The sequence below is a fragment of the Cygnus olor genome, chromosome 4 (genome assembly GCF_009769625.2).
Source record: "Cygnus olor isolate bCygOlo1 chromosome 4, bCygOlo1.pri.v2, whole genome shotgun sequence".
Taxonomy (NCBI): Eukaryota; Metazoa; Chordata; class Aves; order Anseriformes; family Anatidae; genus Cygnus; species Cygnus olor.
Window position 1 is genome coordinate 50,149,499 of NC_049172.1, and position 10,159 is coordinate 50,159,657.

General features: G+C 41.1%; 1 long non-coding RNA gene across 1 annotated transcript; it reads right to left on the bottom strand.

The window, feature by feature from the left end:
• Positions 1-971: 971 nt before the first annotated feature.
• LOC121069909 lies at positions 972-9,453 on the bottom strand. The gene is made up of 3 exons (XR_005819750.1): positions 9,356-9,453; positions 4,697-4,860; positions 972-1,012 (listed from the first exon to the last, which is right to left on the bottom strand). It is a non-coding gene; the product is annotated as an uncharacterized LOC121069909 (long non-coding RNA).
• Between the last annotated feature and the right edge of the window lie 706 nt (positions 9,454-10,159).

The following is a 10,159-nucleotide window of genomic DNA, read 5'->3' on the forward strand; positions in this document are numbered from 1 at the left end:
GACCTAAGTCTTGGCCCTCTCTTCTTCCAGAAAACCTTGCCACAGGTCAGTTGAATAGAACAGTCATATGTCAGATGTGAAAACCATGTTAAGCCATATTAATAAATTTGACACTAAACTGAGATTTCTTTCTCTCTTCTTGACTGTATTAAGAGTCATGACAAATGACAATTGCTGTTATTGAAGCTAACTTAACAGCAGTTTTTGCCTTTCAAAAAACTGAAATTTTGCTTCTGAGTTAATTTTTTTATTGCGCATTTAAACCATTTAGGCAGTAAGACTTTCTTTGATCACATTGAGCTTTTCACATCAGAGGGAGAAAATATGGTTGGTTCTGCCAGAACTACACCTTAGCTGCTTCCTATTAACTGTAATTTACTTGCCTCCAAGAGGTGTGTGTGTATATATATATATATGTAGTCTGCAGTGTGTATATGTGTATATATATATTCTGAAAGAAGATTCTCCCAGCTGTTGAACTGCAAGAGTACATATTTATTCTTCAGGATGGGCTAGCTAGGTTGTCAGGTTATCTGTCATCTGAGGCAGCAACCTGCCACCAATACAAGCACAGGTGTATAGCACATCAGAAGGCCTTAGGTCCATCATTCAAAGATGTGGCAAAATAGCCAAATGAAACTGACACAGAAGCATTGCCCTCATCCATCAGTCTCTCCTCACAGGAGAAGCGCTCTTGCTCAGTCAGCTTGGTGGCTTACCCCACACTTGCTCCTGCTTATTAAAGTCTTCCTTGTATTGCTTGGGGAGGTAGAATGTGAAGCAAAACTAGATGAAATATCCAGATTCGACTGAACAAGTGTGATCAGGCTACGCTGCTGTTAACACAGCCCAGGATGTTGTACTTCTTTGCTGCAATAAACACTACAGTTCATGCCCAGCTTGCTCTCCAGGCAGCCAGTACCTGGCTCATATCATTACAAGGGTTTCTTCTTTCTGAAGGCTATTTATTGTTTGTCTTTCTTGATCTTCATAAGGCTCAACTTTCACCTGGCTTGAAAAAAATAGTTATCCAGTTAGAGCACTCAGTAGCGGTGCTTGCATAAGAGTAAGTTTTATGAGTCTTCCTGCTGAAAAATAAACCTCATTTATACAAGAATTCCAAGAACTCTGGACTCAACACAGAGAATGCACTTCTTTGGAAATTCCCCTACTTCAGGTAGGCATACAGTTAGTTTTAGAGCTGCTTTTGTAGGGAGTGCTTCCACTTCTTTGGCAGAAGCAGATTCCAAAGCTGTTCAAATACTCATTACACTCAGAAGTGATAAACAAGAGTCCAGTATCTATTAGTTATGTACCCCAAGAGACCATACATTCAGAGAGGCCAAGGATTTTTTTGTTGCTTCCATTTAATACTAACTATAGCATCCTGTATCCAGTCATAAGTATCTCATGCCTGAGAACACTACCAGCTAGCCTGGAGTGCTTCAGTTGTGTGCAGTTACTCCATAGCCATCTAAGGCCATGGAGGAGCCAGGACAATCAGTCCCCTACACACTAATTACTGTGCAAAATCACTTCATTTTGATTTAGTCATTAATAGGTTCCTCCAGGAAAAAAAATACATTTTTTCTGTAGTGTTAAACAGGGTACTAAGGTACTGCATTTGTCATCTTCCTCATGAGGAGGATTTTGACTTCATTTAGGTATTGCCCCTCAGTGCTGGTGTACAGCCACCTAACTCACAATTGAAAGGTTTCTCCCCACCATCCTTTACTTAGGGACAACAGCTGTGTCTTAGAAAACCATACAAAGCTAAATCAGTTTTGTAGTCTGACTTAGCCTGCTGCTCTTGTAGTGCCTCATATTTCGGGTGCAGAGGTCTACTGTGAAAGTATGCCTCAGCAGAAGGCCCCAGCAGGAACTCCGCTTCTGCATTGTAATGGCAGTGGGGAGCCTGTTGAAAAAGTCAGCTCACTCCATGAGACATTTCCTCACACAGTGAGGAAGTGCACCATCCTTGACTGATGGTGCGATTGCACAGAAAAGAGTGCAAGTGTCTCCCCATGCAGGGCAACCACATGTTAAAACTTAACAAGCTGCATCTGAGAACAGATAAGTTTATGGGTTGGCTAGATATGAAGACAGCTATAATCATCAATATAAAGAGGCTTTCAAAACAACCAAGTTTAATGATTAAGTGGCACTGAATAAGTAATTCACAATGCACTGGACAGGAGGAAGCAGGAGTGTCCCAACACACAGCAGGTCCTTTGTCATTTCTGATCTCTAGATACTGATCCAGGAGAGATTCAGGCTCACTATATTTAGATCTCAGACACATGATGCTTAAGCTGCCACATGCCATGATTAGGGTCAGGAACTTCCAGAAATCATTCTTAAGTACAAAAGATATGTGCATTTAATCAGTTCCTTGACATGTTTCATAACATTGCACGACTTATCTGTGTGGTTCATCAGTTTCATTTCTACAATTCACAGCAATTAAGTTAATAACTTGGGGTTTTTTTGTTTGCTGTTTTGTTTTTTTTTTTTTTACTACTTACCATATCCTGTTTTGAGTACTTTGCTTTGACTCTTGTGACTAAGCAAATGAATACTATGATTCTGCTTCGTCCCCAGGAAAGTGAACTGCAGCTCCATAATTCTAGCTTTCGATGAGATTTGTACAAGATGTTTGGAGGAGTCTCAGAGAGAACTCTAATAAAAAATGCTAATTATGATAGTCACATTGCAACCAGCCCTTCTAAATATTCACTTCAAAATGAAAGTGGCCTTCTCCTCTAGGAGCCCTTAGCAGACATCACACCACGTCCTAGCCACAAGCCATGAGGAAGGCAGAAACGGGAAGGGTCTGAGTAGCACATCCCCCTTTTCCAAGGGAGGGAAACCCAAGCAGAAAGCTTGAGAAGAACCAGTCCTTAGGGAAACAGATCTCACTTACAGATGCTTGCAACTTAAGAAATATTACCTCATCTTTTGCAAAGCCAAGCATAATCCCAGAATGTAGTATGGGAAAATGCAACAAAATTCATACTGTCAGAAGATCACCTATTTAGTCAATTCAGTACTATTAAGCAGTTATGAGTATTTGAGAATGCTGTTCCAGACAAAATTTGCAGGGGATGTTTATTAATGCCCTTCATTGCAGAACCTCCATGCTGTTTGACATCCCATCTGAATGTCATTGATTGTACAGAGACAGCCTTGTCAATGCCCTGAAAGGTTACAGTGATTTCCTTCTTTGCCATTGTCTGGCAAAGATTAAGAGAGACAATATACAAGATGAAGCTTTGCTTGCCTGAAAAGCCCCCATGAGATATTTCCTGTCCTCTCAAACCATGGCTGACCCTCTGGAAGCAGAAATAGCATAATAGCTACAAGTCAGTAATAAGCTACATCCAGGGATGAGGCATTGAATAATAGGGACTTTTGGCATTGTCAACTCAGGCCTCAAGAATACTATGGTTTTCAATACATCAGAACATCTTTACACTGTAGAAGGTAAAAGTACTCATGGATATAATTTTACAAATAAGAAAACAAAGGCACAAAAGTGAAAATGTTTTATGCAAACAAGGAAAAGGACACAAGACTGAGGAGTTCACCTTCAAACCTCTGCTTTTGGCATTTCTTGAAAACAAGTTAAAGACACAGTGCCATGATGCCCTTTCATACAGAAAATAGCAGCTTGTGCAGAAGTCAAGTTTCTGCAGATCTCCCTAGATAGGGCCATGTTTCAGTGCGCATTGCTAGAATAACATATTTCTTATTCCCCGAGCCCTTTGCTTATTTTTCTTCTTGTTTCTTTCCTCTAATATCAAATTAAAATTCAGATCCATTTTTTACTATCCCATGTTATAACAGTTAACATTTCTGCGTGTCCTTTCAAAAGGAGGCAATATTCAGCAAATACACTGTACATGAGTCCCAAAAGTCAATCCTCTCAAGGCTTTCAAAAGTTACTGCAAATTTAGAGAACATTATGTGAATTTTTTCTTACACATGGGAATAGCAGCAGCAAAACATTATGGTATCCCAATAGACAATTTAAGCATTTTCAGCTTGGCAACTTATTATGGTTTGCTTGGACAACTCTATCCTAACCACCTCACCCAAAGTATTTGATTCTTGTCATGCTGATGATATGAACTCTGATCTCAATTCTGCTGGTCACTCTGCACCATCATTACATTACAGCTGTGACAAGAAGCAACAAGCACATGTGCTTTTCAGGACCAAATGGTGTCCAGATGTGTTTAGAGGTGCTTGTGGAGCAGTTGCTAATCAAGCTTCACTTACAGAGGCTTTATTTCTCCAAAATTTGTGCAGATTTTATCTACTAGAGTTACAGATCAAAACTCAAAAATCATAGGCTTGTGAGGAATTATGAACACAGTTAAAGAAGGATGCTAACTGCACTTAAAGTATGTGATCTTGCCTGGTAACATCCAGAAGTCTCTGCTGCCAATTGTATGCAACTCTAAGAGGAAACTCTACGGAGAAATGCATCCTAAAGATCACGATGATCAGAACATAGCATTACTATTGTGATAGTAAGGAGGATAAACTCATAATACACAGCTCTTAAAAATGAGCAAGGAGAGGAGTAAAATACAGTACAGTGCTTTGAAGCCAGGTTCGAAAATGGATGACAGCTGGCCAACTACAGTTCAGTTTGTGGCTTGTTCAGCAGGTGTAAATCATTTTTCCTCACCTTTTATAGTTTCCAAGGAGCTGCAGCTGATTTCTGAAGCCTTCAAATTGATCCAGTCCATGAGAATTGAAGCCATTCAACTTTAAGGTGTATAGACTCGAGGCTTTGATTTCATCTGGCTCAGATCAGCTGTCGTAGTACAGGTTTAATTAGCATGCAAGTTCCTAAGGGAAATAAGGCATTTTATAGTTCTTATTTCATTGGAAACTGCATGCCAGATGCTATGGAAATCTATGCCATACCAAAAATAGGAAAGAAAACAGAAGAATGATAGTTACTACGATAGAAGATTGGGATCCTGCAGTTACCTGCTTTTGTGATTTCAAATAAATTAGGTATGCACACTCAGTTTTGTGCAAACAAATAAAACAGTTACTTTTCACTGATCAGAGGTTTTCTTTAAGGGCCATTTTACCAAAGGCCTGTATGTCCCTTATCATACAACCAAGAGCAGAGCCAAACAGCTGTGTACAGCTCACAAGAGCTTTAAGTACATTCTCCTGAGGATGAAAGGTCCTGTATCAGATTCTCTCAGCTGGCTCCGTATTTCCAGTCTAACTTGTCAGACACTGACCATAGCACAGAGGTACCCCTATATCATACAAGGAAGTCATCCTGTCCATGATATCAGGGTTCACAGATGCTAAGTGAGCAGGGCATTACTATTTGCCTTGTTTGAGAGCATAGCCATGGAAGTCTCATCCCTCCACTGAAAGACATCTACACAATAATCTAGCACTAATAGCCAGAGGACAAATCTGTCCTGGGACATCTACATGCATAATTTCTTACCCTGCTTGGATGTCTATAAGTGCACGAGGTCCTGAAATAACTCCTCTCCTGGCCTTGACATACTTTATTGTCCAATACAAACAAACAAAAAAACTAATAAGGACTAGCTAAACAACTTGCAATTCTATTATCTAGAAAGTATCTATATGGACTGGAAAAAGTAATTTGGGAAAAAGAAAATCATGGGTGAGACTGAGTCTTTATCTTCCTCTTATTACAGAGAAGCTCTTCAGAGTATTTAATGTGAATGTGTTCATTTGGTTCAGAGCATTGAAGTATTTTGCCCAAAATGCATACTATAGGAAAGCAGAATATTATAGCCTATGCTGAAATTGTCCTTGGTATGATTTTTCTGTGTTTCTAAGCCAAAAAGCTATGCACACACAAGTTTTTAAATAGGTTAAGAGGAAACAGTATAGTCCGCACATACAGAACACCTGTGTTGAGCTACATGCTCTCAGTGCCAAGAGAAATTGCTGGTCATTAAAGTATTATGTATTCCCCCTGCCTGGGGAAGTTCACAGTACTAACAGCCATAGGGATATAATGCACTGCTACCCTGAAGGAAAGCTTCTGCATAATTATGCCCCATGAAGGAGAGGCTAACAGCTCTCACACTGAAGTGTGCTAGGAAAGACATCTCACCAAGACACGTATTTGTCAACTTTCCTTAGGCAACTCCAAATGGCTTTTAGCATACAGACATCTAATTGATATTAATTATGGTTGCCACCCAAATCTGATCCAAACTCACACATTCCAGTTCACCTCTGGTTAATTGGTAAGGATACACTTGGATTATTTCAGCAGAGATCACTTGTGTAAAGTCCTGGACTGCAGTGCTATGAGTACATCTTCCCCTCCATTTCCAGAGCTCAGCCTCCAAACACAAAAGCTAATGACAGCAGAGGGGAGGTGTTGCTCTCTAGCACCAGAAGATATCCATCTGGTGACAGAGGGTTCTTCCAAGCAGGGATCTGTGTAGGCACTAACAACACTTCCTGCAGTTTCCAGCACTACTTAACTTGCACACATATCCTTTCAACCTGTTCTTATCCTAGGCTGTGGGAGTTTGACAGAGCAGGAAGCTTCTTCCCTCCACCTCACATATTAGTTATGAAATGGATACCAGCTGCACAGAAGTCCCAGAATAGGAAAGCATTAAAAAAAGTCAACCAAACACCCAGGGCAGTGATTCTCCAGGTGTGGGTAGCTCCACATTTGTCAGGGTATCAGGCAGCTAAAGCCTACAACAAGAATCTGTTCCCTGTCTGCATCTGCAACCACTAACACCATATGACAATTACTTGAACACATCTCAAAATCTACTTCCTAGTACTTAGGACCCTTCCTGTGTTCTCCAGTGACAGCAGGATGAGCTAAGGAGATGCTGTGTCACGCAGCAGTTTCCGTAGCTGATATTCCTGGCAGTTTCCCTGCCAGTCAAGAAGAAATTTGCTGCAGGACCTATTCCCAATTTAACTTTAACAGAGGATGCCTACCCAAAACTTCAAGGCACAACATTCCCTTTCTGTGCCCAGGGACTTTCCAGAGCAGCCAGGGATAGACTAGAGCATAGCTGGTCAAAGGGAAAGGAATTTGAAGATGTGACGTTCCCATGCTACAAGGCAAGTGTGGAAGACAGACATGGACAGCCTGGATGGGCTACTAGTCTGAAACCAGGCTACACTTCCTGTGTACTGGAAGGACAGAATAAGAGACAGACCACACTTCTGTTTTTCTTCAGTACTTCATATGCTTTTCCTTTTCAGAGAAGAGTATCAGCCTGGATGAGCAGTCAGCCAGGAAGACTAGAGCAATAGACCCTTCACCGCAGCACAGCTGGGTAGCACAAGCTGTTGAGCCTTGCAACAAAAAGGGCTAAAGAAATGTCTGAGGTATGGGTCATCCTTGCTTGGTTCAACAGCACACCAAAAGCTTGCAGGCACCTAGGGAGAGCTTCCAGACTGAGAACATGCAAGTCAGCCTCAAATGCCCATTAAGCCCTATAACTACCTCACAGCCTACTTTGGTCTAAGCTGCATGAGCCTATTCCAATCCACGTAACCAAAAAAACCAACACCACCACTATCCTCATGCCTTGTTACCTGTTGAGCAAATAGTTCAAATAACCACACAGAACTGGTGCTAGCAACTGGATTTTGTTAGCAGTTCGGGTTTACCCTGTTTGTTTGTTTGTTGTGCCCCATGCTCAGGTAGTGCCAAGGGATCATCTCCCAGCTGGTACAAGGGAGAGGAACTGCAATGGTCTGAGAGGAGGTTTGAACATACAGGTTGACAATGGGGTGGGTTCTTCATCTGTATGAGAATAGGCAGCTTTTCTGGAAAGTGAGTTTCTACATCATATTCTGGACAACTACAAGCCTTTGATACTAGTGTGGGAGGTGCAAGACGCATTCAAATGCGGTCTGAAACAATTACTCTCATCAAGATTCCTATAGATTGGGAATTTCACATGGACAAATTCAGATCTTGGTCAGCAATCTAGACAGAACCGTGAACTGTTTCTGCATGAAAAACTAGTTTACATAGTTTTACTTAAAAAAAAAAAAAGCAAGCCTCATCAACAAGACAATTTCCTCCTTCCTCCAGTACCAACAATGGCAGCCTGTAATATCTAATGTCTGTAAAACATCAGAGATGCTAAGCACCCTCAGACTGTTCCTGTGATCCAACTGTTCCCAACACCCTGCTACAGACCTCAATGTCCTCAGCCATTCCTATGTGGAATTTTGACCCTTACATTAAGAGGCCACAGCACACAAACTTGAAGAAGCGAAGAACACTTCTTCACTTCAAGAAGAAAGGACCTTGATTTGCAATAACACTTTCTTATATTAAGGATTCACTTCTTTCATTGAAGACTGAAAACAAGAGAAGTTACCATACTGTTAATTTTAAGGTCACTTATGCAAATATTAGTAAGATTTAAACGGAAACACAGTATGAAAAAAGAAATAAGATGATGCAAGAAACTGGGATGGTAGTAGTTCAAGGATGCAACAGGAAGCAAATAAGTCCCAGAATCTGACAACAAAAATCTCAGCAGACTTTTAAGAAAATTAAAAAAATCAGTCCCCATCTAGACTGTTGCCCTGAGAATGCAGCCACAGCTTAGCAAGGGGTCTCATTGCCTTTGTTAGCTGGACATAACAGAAGTGCATGCAGTCCTCCAGTCACAAATCAGTAACTTCTGACTGGTTGCTGCACAGGTGTTATTGAAAGCTCACGTGCCTGGTGCACTCATACCCATCAGCAGATGTTCTTGTTTCATATTGCTGTTCTTGGCTTTGTGATCAGTTACAGCTCCTGGATGCAAGCAATCCTCTGTACTACATAGTATTTCAGTGTTTCTCTTTGTCCCCAAGCATAGCTGCTCTCCTTTTGGTCTCACATTTCAACAGTGAATTCAGCTGCCAGCATAAGAACTACTGAAAGCCAAGACAAGCACGGCACTTGGATAGACAGTGTTTTGGTTTAGCCTTATGCTGAGTCTACAAGGCAAAACCTGCTCACACCCTGTTCTCCAAACCTTTATTAACAATTAACATTTTAAGGAACACCAACATCCTTCATATTGCCTCTCTGTAGCCTTTCTCCAAGCACTTCCCTTAGCACAGGAGACTCACATCATACAGAACTTCTCACATACTTACATCCACACCCAGATCTGGGACTGGCCTCCCTAGAGCAGGGTACCATCAACTCATTTCCCTGGGCACTTAGCTGCTTTCCACCTCTAGCCTCCACCTCAGACTCATTGCTCTTATTCCCTCTTCAAAATACCTTTAAGCAGCATACTCATTCCTGACATGGCAGTCCTATTCTCATGTTATAAACACTCACCTGCACACTCTGTCTCATAGCTCCTCAATCCAGAACAGCATCTTCTGAAAAATAAATAAATAAAATAGACAAACATACAACCTCATCCTTCAAATTACTCTTTCTTTATAGGTCTAGCTGGCAGCTGCCTTTTATAGCCCCCATCATTGTTAATTAAATCCCTCTGGTACATGGCTGTGGGCTGAGTGATTTCCAAAGGTGTTCAGCTGCTTGCTGGATGAAGCTCCCCCCTATCCTTTCAATGCTGCTTAGCATTAGAGAAATCCAAGTAAAAGGGGCTAGTTGATGATAGGCAGCATTTGGAGGTGGGATGTCCCCTGCAGTCATCAATTCTCTCAAGTGAGAAAAACTGGCTGTAGGAACTTTGTCCCAGAATGGCTACAGCTGTCACTCATGATTATATTATTTTTCCATCATTTCAGGAAAATAAATAAATAAATAAATAAATAAAATCATCAACAAGAAAACAATTCCTAAGATGCAAGTATGAATACACCTGTAGAGGAATGACAGTTCACAAGATTGCCTCAGTGGAGACAGATTTATAACAGACAACCATGATAGCTCTTTGCTGTAGGCAAATGACTGCTGTAGTAACCACAGCACACCTTGTAAAATGGTCCATGTCTGGAATACCAAATAGGAAAAATCCCAGTTCTGCTCCAGCCATTAATTTCAAAGAGCAAACCAAGAGTTTGGTGAAGTGCTGTAAGGGCAGTCTTGTAGCAGGAGGAATGATATTTCTATTTTCTCAGAAATTCCAGAAATCTTTTAGGTCTTCCTTCCGAACTGGAATGAAGACTC